The sequence below is a fragment of the Rhea americana genome, unplaced genomic scaffold, assembly GCF_003343005.1.
Source record: "Rhea americana isolate MKP2758 unplaced genomic scaffold, rheAme1 scaffold_72, whole genome shotgun sequence".
NCBI classification, from domain to species: Eukaryota; Metazoa; Chordata; class Aves; order Rheiformes; family Rheidae; genus Rhea; species Rhea americana.
The window spans coordinates 3,782,633-3,796,407 of record NW_028186890.1 but is presented as its reverse complement, the minus strand read 5'-3'; the positions used below and the strand labels follow the sequence as shown (position 1 = coordinate 3,796,407).

Here is a 13,775-nt window from a genome sequence, read left to right as displayed (position 1 = left end):
TAAATAAAAATCCAAGACAAAAGACTTCAAGCTTCTTAAAACAGATAGACCCAAAGTTGGAAGTATTGTTTAAAAAAAACTAACCCTTTTTGAAACATAACTTGAAATTACTATTGTACCACTTATTACCACAAGTTGGCTAGAATCATGGTTGTGTAGAATAGTTAATGCTGATTTTAAATTCTTTCAGGCAGTTTTTCATTYAGAATTTATTGCAGTTCCATCACTATTCATACACTTCCGTATTGTGAACTTTTTTTTTCCAGTGGAGTAGTAGTTTAGCAATGATAACTCCTTGTTTTCTCAATATAGCCGCTGTTCAGTCAGAGAAATTATGCACAGTCTTTTGCTAATTTTTTTTTATCATTAAAAAAAATTCAAGGGCAAGAAAAAGGTGCGCTTTTACTTTTCAACAGGACAACTTCTACGGTGTAAGCTGCTTATTCTTACGGGTCAGAGGGATATTAATACAAAAATCTGATTAAGAGCCTAGCATTTTACTGATGCCCTTAGTAAGGATGCATTTGTTTTACCTGAACTGATGTACTGATCAAACAGCTAACGACTGTATGAAGAAAGAAAAAGGTGAGGAAGAAACAACCTCATTGACAAAAAACTTACACCAGTCCAAAGCATTTTTGTATCCTGACTTCACCTAAAGCACAGTCTTAGATCATATAGTACTTCTGTCATACAGATTTACAGTGCTTAGCATAAAGGGACACCAATTAGAGATCTTGTGTGCCATCACAATATAAAGATTAATTTTCATTACTTTAATAATGCCCACTGTCACAGCTCCCAAGTGCTGTTTGAAGCAGCACAGCGTTCTACAGACATGCACAGTAAAAACACTTATGCTACAATATGAACTAGCCCCGTTTAAAGTAACTAAGCTTAAAATATTTTTTCACTGATCCAATTACAATTATTAAAGTTCATAGACATTTACATACATGCTATATGGCAGGAACTCCTGCTAATCCTCAGCTTTGCATCTACTCAGCCAAGGAGAGAGGAGTTCCTCTTGCAAYGCAGTTGGCACAGTCCTGTCTGAACACAGGAATAATGCATGAAYTGGTCAATCGCTGTCACTGAGCAGCAACATCTGTGGAGCGCAAAGAGCATTTTCATGTTTAAGAGGAAACACTTTATTTTAAATATTCAACAGCCACTGTCTTCTTCACATTGTTCTCCCAGAATCTCAGCTAGCTCAAAGCAAGCTCACAGGCTCTGCTGCCATATTGCCAGAAAGGCTGGTTGTCAGCAGTCGTAGTGGCAGGCAACAGCAGGAGGCTCAGAACAAGCATCTGAAATAAAATGCTTATTCAAGAGATAGCACAAAGGCTGGTTTTCTAAGTGGCATGAAGCACTTCACTCCGCGGGAACCCTCAGATCTCTGCACTGAGCAGCTGGGTTGCACTTTTCTCCTATCAATAATAATGATAAATAATAATAATGATAGCAAAGTAAAAGGAAACCCTTAGCCTACAAGCTGCATCAGGTGGACTTAATGCTGCTGCCTGCAGGTGCATGGGGCTTAAYTCCACCACCTCTCACTGCTCTGCAGCCTCCCAGCTTTTGCATACATATGTGAGGGGCTGGAGGAGCAAAGCTGCCCTGTATCCAGGCAACGGGCAGTGCTGACGGCTCTGTAAACCTCTTCAATTCACATCAGGACTAGCTGGGGCAGGTATCCTCCACGGATTTTACAGAGTGCAGCAGCGAAGGGTCATTTTCAATTTTAAAGAATAAAGGCAGAGAATAAAGCAAGGTTTCTAACTGCCTTCTGAAAAAAGAAAGCACATTCCCAGGTCTTCCCGGGGCTACCTACTTTCCCAGCACTGCTCACTGCCRAGGTGTCAAGGACAGTCATCAAAACATAATGTGTCTGACTTTATTTGCCAGTGATGCTTATGCTCTCATTTAGATTCACCTTCTTCTGCTTCAGGAACTTTCCAAACTTACTTGCCACTTTGGAAACAGTCTCATTTCTTGGCCCTGGGTTTTGGCCAGGCAAAGCCTACCAGTGTCACGATTAATGGATGAGACARTGAACGTCTACACACAGCACCAGCTTTCGAAGACAGTCTGGGGGAGAAAAAGTCAGTTGAGAAAAAACAATCTATCAATCCTCATACTTACAAATGCAAAAACTTCCTCATGAGTATACAGGATAAAATTCTAATGCCAGTGAGGTCAATGGKTGTTTTTCCATTAACTTCTGCAACAKGATTTCAACCAAGGTGTTTTGGGCAGGTTTCCTCTGGATGCTGCTCTTCCCATCCCACTTTCTTTCCCTATACTGCTGATGCTGACAGAGATTTGGATGGTATTACTGTGGCAGAGATGCATTATCTATGAAAAGACTACAGAACACCATGCTGTAAGGAAGTAATAGACAAGAGCTCAAAAACACATAAACCTTGTCCCTGAACATCTTCAGTTCCTTAACAGAYGATCTGCAGGCCACTGGCATTCAAATCACCAAGCTGCAGAGGATGGAGTTGTCATACTCTGTCCGGTATGATAAAAGAGGGCACAAGGWCCCTTTCCAGACTCACTCAATGGTACTCCAGCATTAGAGAATCTTAGCCATAGACATCATTCATGATATAACCCCATCCAGCAAACATAACATACAGTCTAAAAACCTTCCTAGTACTGATATACAATCCACTTGGGAGTTTTGCTTTCATCCATCATGACTGGAAATGYTAAACAAATACTACACAGGGGTACATGAAATGCTGAAATCAGGAGCACTCTTTGGAGCCTGAGAATTCTCATGGCTCTTGCACTAATCTTAGTTCTCTGGCTGTGCCTTCCCTCCTCTCTTAATTTATACAGCCTCACTGACTTGTCAAAAAGCTTCTTTTCCTTCAAGTACCAGCAGCTGTTATTGTAGAAGACAGCACAGCATAAAGCTACTCATTAAGAGAGGTAAGGAACTACCTCCCTGGAATACAGCGTCACCTTGAGTTGAACTCTGGGGAAAAGTAAGTACAGTCCTTCTTTGCTCCTCTGTGAGCAGTAATACAGAATATCAGAAGGGATTGGCCAAAGTGCCCGCTATGCATGTGTGCTCAAGACGATTGATTCATAGTCCCATTACTGCTCTGAAGCAGAGGCTCCARTGGCAGGTGGTGAGATTTGCCAGAAGGCAAATCTCTATCTTTTACACCAATGAGTTTTCCCTCAAAATTCCCTCATACATAGACTGTCTTGAGTCACTTCTTCATAAGTCTTCTTTATAGCTCTTCCCTCCCCTACTCTTCTGCAAAGAGCCCATCGTACCACCACTTCAGCATAGGTGAGCAGAGCTGAGCTGGACAACTTTATCCAGATCTAGGAAACTGTTGGGACATTCTGAGCACATTTCAAAGCCCAAACACCACTGGCTTCTTCAAAATTTGCAGCTTTAAATACCTGCTTAAATGCTTTAGAGAAGTAGGGCCAGACGGTGCAGCCCGTTGCAAAATCATATTCTCCTGCCTGGTGCTAGTCAGTGCAAATCGATCCCTCGTTCACAAATTAAAAACAAAATGAGCAGCACTGAAAAGAACAAGACAGAGCATCTCGGAGAAGAAACCCAGAGAGATGCTGATTGATTATTCCCAGAACGCCTTTCCCAGAAGCACTAATGAAGAACGTGCCTGGCACGGCAGCCTTGAGCGGCGCTTGGAAATACCTGAAAGCTCACCCAGCCCCCTCTTGCACCCACAGACCTCCCTGCCTCGTGAGCGTAGTTGTAACAGTTCTGTAAAGCACTAAAGCCTGGATCGCCACTAAAAACAACATTCCCTTCCTACCTCTCCTCCCTTTTAAATCAAGTTCAAAMCCCAAGCTAAGAGCACCTCCAGTGTGTGTACAGTGGTATCCGTCCAACATTCCTCAGAAATAGCATTGACCTGGGATGAGGAGGAGAGATGAGGAGGAGAGATTTGTTCACTGGGGAAGGCATTGGACGAGGGATACAGGCAAGAAAGGCAAAATATAAACAATATCCTTCAGATGTCTCAAACRCAGCCTACTGCTGGTGTTGAGGGCAGTCACTTTAATCCTCAGTGCATTCACTGGGACACGTTAAAAGAAAAGAAAAATTCGCAAAGATGACATTTAATCATAACCATGAGCACTCATGCTTTATCCCTTGACTTGGAACTGAGAGTACTCCATAACTCAACAAAACTGATTGGAAAAGCAGAAACAAGAAATGCTACAGAAAACAGATTTACCTGTAACTAGGAGGGACAAGAACAACTCATATATCAGTAAGATGACTAAAATGCCAGTGGTCATCTTCTTACCACACAAATGCTACTCTTCCAGCAAGAAGTTGCAACAAATGTTTTAATAGCAAAAAAAAAAAAAAAAAAAAAATGTCTGTATCATCAGAAAGAACATACCAAGATTTTTAAAAGATTTTGTAGTTTGGATGACTAAAACAAAAAACAGAGGGGAAGAATTACTTTTGTTTGATTTGGAATATGTTTTTTTTTCCCTGAAACAAAACAATGCAAAGATATTTCTTCACATTCACTCCCCAAAGATTTGCTCAATCTGAAATGAGATATTTCCTATATTTCCYGAGTTTTTAAAATAAAAATTCTTTTATAGAAAGCCAGCTCATATTTTAAGAGGCCAAAATGGTTTTGTTTTTTTAAACGTTTAAAGGAGCTCCTTTAGCATTTCTAAAACAAAATGCTGTTTAGAAAAATCTAGAATTAAATTTGATGTTTAAAAATACACATACAACCCTTTTTTGACCAAAATTATTTCCTTCATTTCAACTTATTTTTACAAAGATTTAGGGTCTCCATAAAGCTTTAGRGAAAAAAATTGTATAATTTATCTTTTATAAAAATGATCTGGTACAGAGGAGCGATTCCCAAATTTGATACACACAGCTGATCTTCTCTTCAGAGGAAAAGAAGCATCAGATTGCTGCACTTTCAATTAATTACCATTATTCCTGACCAACAGAAAAAATACATAGTAAAAGACTAAGATTTCAAGCAGAAGACTAAGAGAGCACTTCTGGGTTTGCACACCTAGTGCCCAAGGCTGTTAGGTACAATAGAGATTTATATTGCTAGTTCTAACCATGTAAATTCAAGTTTATTCTTCTACCTGTCTAGTTTGAAGTTTTCCAAATGAGCTATTGCCAATGACAGGATAGGACAGGAGAGATGATTATGGAGCTTTTCAGAAGCGTTTCAAAGCCATCGCTTATTCCCCCTTCCTGGGATGGAAACATACTGAATATACCACATGTTCTTTACAGATAATGCGGACACACCAAGTCAGTATGAGAAGCTTTGATTTACTCATCTCCAGGTATTTTAACTCACTACAAATTGTACTGTGTAAACAGTGTGAACGTACAGTCTTTATTTTGTATACTTTAGGCAAAAGGAGACAGAATAGTAGAACGCCAACTCCTGATTTTAATCAATTCAGTTATAGTTTGGCTTTCAGTGCAGCTACCAGATAACACACAAAATTCGGAGATGGAAGGGAAATGGAAAAGCAAAGGCAGTTTTGGCAAGCGATCCCACTTTCCAGTAACATAATCTGTACACTAAGCCAACTAACAGGCCAATAACTTGTGATAAACTACAGCTAGCTCTGTTCTGAAAGCTGGACACTTMAGCATGGGAAAAAGAATAAACTGATTCTTTTTCTTCATGTTGAGTGTACATTTATGGGAGATTTTGGTTTTTTGAGAACAGTTTTAAACCATAATTGAATTTTAAAATTGAGGATATTTTTAGTCTCTTGGGAATGTATTCTTGGATGTACTTTCCAGCCACAAAGGTTATACACGGTATAGGTCAATTTGAGGAGTCAGTGACAGATTCTGCCCTTTCACACATGCCAGCTGTATAGAACTGTGTGTCTGTCTGTCTGTCCCTAGCATCAGCAAGATTTACCTTGACAGTAAGCAGGAACGCACATGACCTAGCCTCAAAATCCCCACTGCAGCAGAACATGGGAAAAWGAGTGGGGTCAGGTAGCTGTAAACTCCAATATCCTGTCATCAACAGTGGCCAGGGAAAGGCGCCAGAAACAGTTCAAGCCAGTTCCCAAGAAAAACTCCCTCCTACCCTTCCCTGTGCAGTGGTTTGCTCATGCCATACTGTAGGAAAGGMGAGGGTCTATTAAAGCTCTTAGTTGCTTCAGATTTTCAAGCCAGTGCTACAGATAGTCTGAAAACTAGCACCTGTTGAAAGTTTGAATAGGGACWTTTGAAAATATTCCCCCATAAAAAATTTAAAAAGGAGTATGCTTAAGTAAATTTCTTTGGAATTAGTTTATTTTTGTGCATGCTACTGGGGGTTTGATCCACTTACAAATGTGCTGTGTGTTCTGCTTTTTTAGAAAAGTGACAGCTGCAGACAGTTCTCTGTTCAGCTGAACACCTCCATATGCTGGGCACTGAAGCTAAAACACAGGCAAAGTGCTACTACTACATCTCCTCCTGTCAYCCAGCCACAAAGTGCCTGCGTGTCTTCTCCGCTTTACAGCTGCTGCCACATGCTAGCAAGGAGAACAACCCTGAAAATCCAGCACRTGCCCAGGGCTGTTCGGGTCCTGGTTTCTTATCTGCCAGTACTGTCACCAAATGTAATGTGTGCCAAGGATGCAGCTCACAGCCATTAGGAGCTGGCTGGAGAATGAGTCATTTTACAAAGGATAAAACAGCCATTAGATTATCATTATCTTTTCTAGACACCGTTCTGTCCAGTGGCTGACCTATCCTCAGGCTCCTCCTGCAGAAGAGCTCTCAAGAATTCACACTAAACAGACACAGCRGTGCAAGCAAGAAACCTCTGCTTTACATCGGATCAGGCCATTCTGTAGTAACAATAAACTCTTCATATTCTGCAAGTTGAAAAATCAATTGCTTTTCAATTTTTTAATGAAAGATGCAAAGATATGTTTTGATGGGGAGTTTTTCTTGTGRGGAGGGGCAATTTCTGGATTACTTAACTCTCTGTTTTTATTTTTTCTTCCCAATTGCTGCTTTTTCAAAAAAAAAAGGAGAAACAACAGAAAAAAATTGAAGATGATAAACTCTCAAGAATGAAAACTTTTTCATCTTCAGGTGAGAATGAATGCGAAGCTTCACAAAGCCAGGTTTTGCACCAAATACRCTTCTATGGCCATTCTCTACAACAGAAAACAGCTCAATTACYGCTCTTTTACAGATGGGAAATAAAGGCAAAGAGGAATTAAGCTACTCCCCACTGTCAGAATGCAAGCTGGGAACAGAGCTAGTAACTGAATGCAAAACTCCCAACTCCCACTTTGCTACTTACAGCATAATACTATCCTTATTACTAATTTTAATAGCTATTACTTTTTACTGAGCTCAGCTCTCATTCTTATTCAAAAAAGCTTCAAATATACATTCGCATATCCTTCTTGCATGTCTGCTTCCTGAGAAATCTCTGCAGTAAGGGAATAACTCTAACAGCTATTAAACTAAGTCCCCAACTTCACTCAGTAATTTCAAAATTCACAAATCAAAAGCAAACATATTTCTGTAGATCTCAAAATAAGAAATGCAAAGCCTTTATTACTGTTCTGAATGACACCGTCTCAGCAGTTCCTCCCCAGGATTCAGCACAGYGATGAGAGGCAGCTTTGCTTTCGTGCACTGTCAGATTGGGTAAACCCCATCTTCCCTTGACAAAGCACTTTACCCATGATACAGTCAGGCCAAAAAAAAGAAAGAAAGAAAAAGAAAAAAGGTTTAAATTGCCCCTCTGACTCTGGAACTAAGTGAYAGAAACTGATGGAGATGTATTTCTGATGACAATTTATCCCCTCCTCCTTCATTGTCAGTGACATGTCACACAGCCCCCAGCTCCCAAGGAAACGTGCACAGCCAAACCAACCCATGCATGCGCTGCTGCTAACGCCAGAAGCCCTGACTCCGAGTCCCTAGGGCGATATCCCTCAGAAGCTACATCTGTCTCTGGCAGATCAAGCTGCAGCACGCAGCTGGAGATATTTTGAGTCTTCCAGCTGTTTATGTCACCTCTGAATCCGGAAGAGACAGTGGAAACAAACAGGCGTCACCGCTTCAGTAGCCACTTGGGGCCAGATGAATTAGCTCATGCCGCCTTCAACAGCAGCATGGCAAGCACAGACAGTTGGGAGAAGTTAGTAGCTTCAGCCTCCCTGCTAGCCCAGCAGAGCTCCTGATTTAGACCCCCCCCCCCAGTGGCAGGAGCCCACCTACGCCTGCTGCTCATCGTAGGAAACACTCGGAGCAGGACTGAACCTGTGGTAACACACGCTCAGCGCGCCACGTGGGCACGTCGCTGACCTGACCCCCACCCTTTAGACTCATCTTTCATAACTTCAGTCTTTCACTACAAAAGTGCACACAATAAACATAGCATCTTTGGCTGACACTTACCAAGACAGCTTTATAATTGCAAGTGGACTGTAACCAAAGCAGGGGGCCTGCAAGTCTGCAGAGAGCTTTAAACAACAATGTTTGGGTGAGAMGCGAGAAGTTATCCACTTATCTCAATGGATGTTAACGCAAAGGTCCAATGACAATCATTTAAGTGCCAAAAATAGCTAGCCATTTCACTCCGAACGTGAGAAGAAAGCACAAGGAGAACRCTTCCACGCCATTCCCTAGAGAGATGTCTCATTTTGAAACCACATAGACAGCATTTGGGAGGCAAACATCCTTTGTAGAGAAAAAAAAATAGATGAGGACATGCCACTGCCATATCCATATCAAGCATCTTAGTAGAGCTCAGAAGTTTCCACAATTACAGCTTTAGTTAAAGCACAGTTTACCATAAAGCAAGATTCTTTTGATGACTTATTTCACAGAGATATGAGGGTAGTGCTGCTTCCCCAAATAATTCAATTCATAGTCTAAAGAGAAATTAGAGAAAATTAGAACTCCCTCAGTATAAGCAACATTTGCCTTCTCTAGCCAGTACAATCTCAATTTCCAGGGTTTTGAATCTTTTAAAAAGTCCTTACTCCATTTTCACAAAATTGCAGTTTCTTTAAAGGCTACCTGGTTATTCAACATTTAAAAAGGGATGAAAGAAACATTTCCAAAAGTATACACAATTCTTAATAATAACAAACAATTCATTTTCTGGGGAAAAAAAAAAAAAAGTATTTTCCAGTATCGTAATCATACCTCAGCATAACACAGAGAGAGTATCACATGCCATACATGAATGCCCAAACTTTGCTGCTGCTATTTCTAAGAGGGTGGTCTTTTATTTATTTATTATTATTATTAGAAAGTTTGCAACCTATCAGTACCTGAACAGTTTTTATARGGAGAACCAATGGGAAGGGCATCACTGGAAGTCAGAAGTGCTGGCAAGCATAGGGAGCAGTGCATCCCAATTACAAGGGAAGTGTCCCCAACTTTTCTGCATACACATGCATATGCTCACACTCTCTCTCCAAGAGCTGGCTGTGTTCCCAGCTCTCAGATCTATACTTTTCCCACTTCAGGCTCAGCTTCTGCTTCCCAGACTCGGGGGATTCAGCCTTATTTATGCTGATGTTGCTCTGATGGTTGCTTTGCACAAGCCACTAAGTGGCTTTGTTTGGAGTTAGGACTTGTTTCCTCAGAGAGGGGAGTTTTTGTTCATTAACATCTGATTCCTGCCCCCAGGAAACAAAAAACAAATCTCAGATATTTTCAGGTCATCTTTCCAAGACCAGGCATGTTCTGATCCACCCCTGCTGACTGTGGAAACACCAAAAACCCCTTTCAGATTTGTTCTTCACAGACAAGTCTTAGCTTCTAAAACAGTGCTGCACGATTCTACCTGTGTGCTCAAACTCTTCAGCTGCCTTTGGAGAGGACTGGACTATGGTAGTCCCCAGCAGTGGGCTTTGTCATTAGGCAAAGCAGAGGAAGTCCAGCTCGGGTGGCCCAAAGCGGTGCAGGCCAGTGCTGCAGTACATCCGCAGGAACGAGCAAAGCACAGCTTGGGAGGCAGAGGTGTCCGTCTCTGCAGCCCCACGTCCCCAGCTAACAAACTGCAACAGGAATTTGCACATTTCATAAACTGTGTTTGCAAGCAAAGTGGAGGCAAGGAAGCAGCAGCTCAACAGCACTTTTTTTTTTGTCCCAGCTCTGGACCACAAATTATAGGTATACTGGTGGAAAGAGATCTCTCAGTTTGAACCCCTAAAATAGGGCAGTTCTATGGGGAACACGCTAGGAACAAAAGGCAGGATGGAGCTGTAATAGTCCAGGTATGCTTGTATCAGGACTGGAAATAACTAACTAAATAAATGTAGGTTGTGAATGAAGAGGGAACATTACATGCCTCTGTCCAACTGCCTAATCATACTCTTAAGCAAGAGAAATCAAAAGGTAAGAAGGATTATTACTGAGCACAAGATGCAGGAAAATTCACAGTAACATCCTTTGCTCCTAGCATAACAGCAGAACCTCGCTGCTGCTGCTGCTCAGCCTAATCACCCGAACTATGATAAAAGAAAGAGTCAAAGTGAAATCTTCTGAGCGGACCAAGACTGTACGTACGCATTCTGGAAGCTGCTGCCTTCCTCATGTCCGGATCTCACACAAAACCAGAGCAACTTTCAGCAAGAAAAAAGGCAACCATAAAAAAATCATTTTTTAGAAAGAATGTAGCATGATGCCATTTTCCTTATATGGCCACCGGCATCCCGCATGGAGCCTCAAACAATAGCCAGCCTGGCGAGGGGGCAGGAAGACGACCACTTTGGGGGAGGGAAAAATATATATATTATRTATATTCCCTGCTGGTCCTCACCCTCCATTTCCTCTTGGTTTTCTTTGTGACTGGACTAAAAGGGGTCAATAGCTCCCAGCTTGAGAAATGCAGCTTTTGAAAGGACTATCACCAGCATCTGTATTTAAAGCATGCCTTTTATTACACAGCACCCCAGCTAATGCAGTGCTTTTAAAAAGCCAGCAGCAAGATGAACTTTCAAGGGAAAGAAAAAGGAAAGAGTGCAGAAGAAACCATACCTTTCTGCCTTGGGTTTACTGCCACTGGAATAAAGCCCAATAGGCAAAGCAAGAAAGGGGAACACCAGCAGCAGATGATCTAAGCTCTACAGATCATTACCCCTTGCTTCAGTCACCACTTCCCCATCCTTTAAAGCATGCAAAAAACCCATGTGAACCAGCAAAGCAGCAAGCTGGAAAATAATTTCAACTGATTAAAAACAATAGGTAAATTGGCACGGGATTCATCTAACACATCAAAGCTTTGCAACTTGATCTTCAGGGGTTAGGAAATACTCATCTTGATAAATACAGGCAATCTAGACAAATTTTACTGGGATTAATTAACTTACCTTGTTAATGAAATACAGAATTAGTGACTAAGTTCAAATTTAGGCTTTCTACTTGAGGAAATACTCCAGAAGAGCTACGGCACATTAAAGTCAAGGATTTATTTGCAAACCTCATAGCCATGGCATGGTGGCATTCGAGCAGTTTTCAGGTACAGTTAACCCCTGCCTCATTCCGCAATTTCATCCAGACATCTAACAGCAATTGTTTTGTAATAGCCTCTTGTATTAGGAGTTTTTTAAATTTGTTTTTGGAAACAGATGAATTMAAGTGTTAATTAGTAGAATCAGAGTTTGTAAAATCAGCTGTTGCAATAGTCTCCACAAATAAACAGGTCCTGACTTTGAAGTTCCTTCCAACCTTACTCGTTCTGTGATAACTCCAYCCATTTGCTTTAGAAACTGAACGACAGTTCTCACTACTAAAACTTCCCCAGATTTATGAAGCAATATGGGTGAAAAGTTGCAGGAAGAAATTCACCTCTGTCATTTACTCTTCCTGCATAGCTGGAGAAGAGGAAAAGGTGCAAAAATTAGGAATAGGAAACTGAAAATAAATATTAAGCATCAGTCTGCTAGGACTGACATAATGAGGCAAGGAAAAATTTCCAAAAGGCAATACTCAGAGCCTCTTTCTCTKCTGGGTAAGCAGGAACTAGACTGGACCCAGCACCAGGGAAGACTGTTTCACTGGTCAGCAGGAATAGAGAAGAAGAGAGGTCAGGTCAGATGTGGAGGAACAGACCAAATAAGACCAGCTATCATTTTCCAGCTCCTGTTTGACTTTACATTCATCTAGTTTATCTGAGTAGAGTCTTTTAGTAAACATCAGCAGAAGCCCAAAGCATTCAACTAGAAGTTCTGAAATCCACAGATGGAGAGGTGCAGTGGTACCTCCAGCTWCACCATGTATATGAGTGAAAAACTATTTCCTACAGTTCCTACCAGCTTATCTKTGCAAGAAGCCAAAAAATGAGGCCAGAGAATATTCCCAAGACCGAGAACTAAATTGCCTCTGAAGAGTCTCCAGCAAAAGCAGAATATGACTTTACATTCTGCTTTAGTTTTCAATCATAATATCTTTTTTACRGGCATCCAAATACATTAGTTCATGCTTTATCAGATCCTGAATTAAGATTGCAGAAAAGCTCCTGCGAGTCTGAGAACCTGCGRTTCAGAGATGTTTATGGGGCTGTAATGAGTACCGACAGATAAGTTACACTCAGGCACACATGCTTGCAACTGATGTCTGGTTTAACACAATACAGCCCTAAGCTTTCATAATACAGCATAGGAAACAGAATCCGCCCGTCGCCTACTACTAATTGCATCTGCAGTGGTCAGGGGTTGAAAGAGAAGCAAGCAGATTAATTCTATTAGGCTGTGGAATAGTATCCCAAGGGGATGATGGAAAATCTCATCATTTAAAACAGGACTGGTACACACTGCAGGGAACAATGTCACATACTAGTAGGGGATTAAGGGTTTGGACTAAGGGCCTCATCTTTTCTAGATCTGGTTTCCATGAGTCATTGCAATTAGAACTACAAGRCTTTTCTGTTTGTTTTTGTTCGCCTTTGGTTGACCTGAAAGATCTTGTCCAATCAAAATCTGAACGTTTTCTTTCAATTCCTTACTTAACCCCTATCCCCACATATACTTCTTTCTTCCTTAATAAGGTTTCTCTCAAAATTAAGGTAATTTTCAAAATGAAATTATTTCAGAATAAAATGTTAAGTATTCCTTTACTAATATCTTACATGTAACATTTTCCTTTTTCACCATACCCCCCATACTATTTGCCTATATTTGACTCAACTATGAGTAGTCTTCATCTTTCGAAAACACATTTTTGCTGAAAAAAATTCCCTGTGCTGTAAACACAATGCAAGGTTTCACCCTTACAGATATGGCAGGCAGAGGGGACAAAGCCCCTCGAGACAAACAAACAGAAAAAAAAAAAAAAAAACCCTCTGCTCAGAGCCCTGCAGGAAGTGCAGGAAGACAWAGCAAGGCCATAGCCCAGCATCAGTAGAGTCCRGAGCRTTAGCTGTGCTGTCTGCCKTACCTCTAGGACACTTTGAGGAGCCAGGCCTTCAGAGAAATACTTGCTCTCCTCCAAAAGCCAGGATGCAGTAAACAAGCATCAGTCGGGATGCCTGGTTCTGGTCCCTGAGACAGCAATCCTGTCTGGTCAACCTGTCARAAATAACAACAACAAATATATAAGACAAAACATACAAATATGCATTCCTGAACACTGAGCCTGAGAAGCTTGTGGCCTTGCTTTAATCACTGCTGCTTACCCAGGTGAAGACCAACCGTTTCTTGCACACCTGAACGAGGTCAGGACAAGTAGTTGGCAGAAGCCCTGGAGACTCTAGCAAGGCCTGGACTGAAGGYAAAATGATCCTCTT

The 13,775-nt window shown here is 41.3% G+C and overlaps 1 protein-coding gene across 2 annotated transcripts in view; it reads right to left on the bottom strand.

The window, feature by feature from the left end:
* Nucleotides 1-13,775, bottom strand: part of TSPAN18 (tetraspanin 18) — a 101,218-nt gene that overhangs the window by 46,885 nt on the left and 40,558 nt on the right. For both annotated transcript variants that reach the window (XM_085321868.1, XM_085321867.1), the window contains exon 2: nucleotides 13,427-13,557. The gene's annotated coding sequence lies outside the window, so the exon portion shown is untranslated. The remainder of the gene's footprint in view (nucleotides 1-13,426; nucleotides 13,558-13,775) is intronic.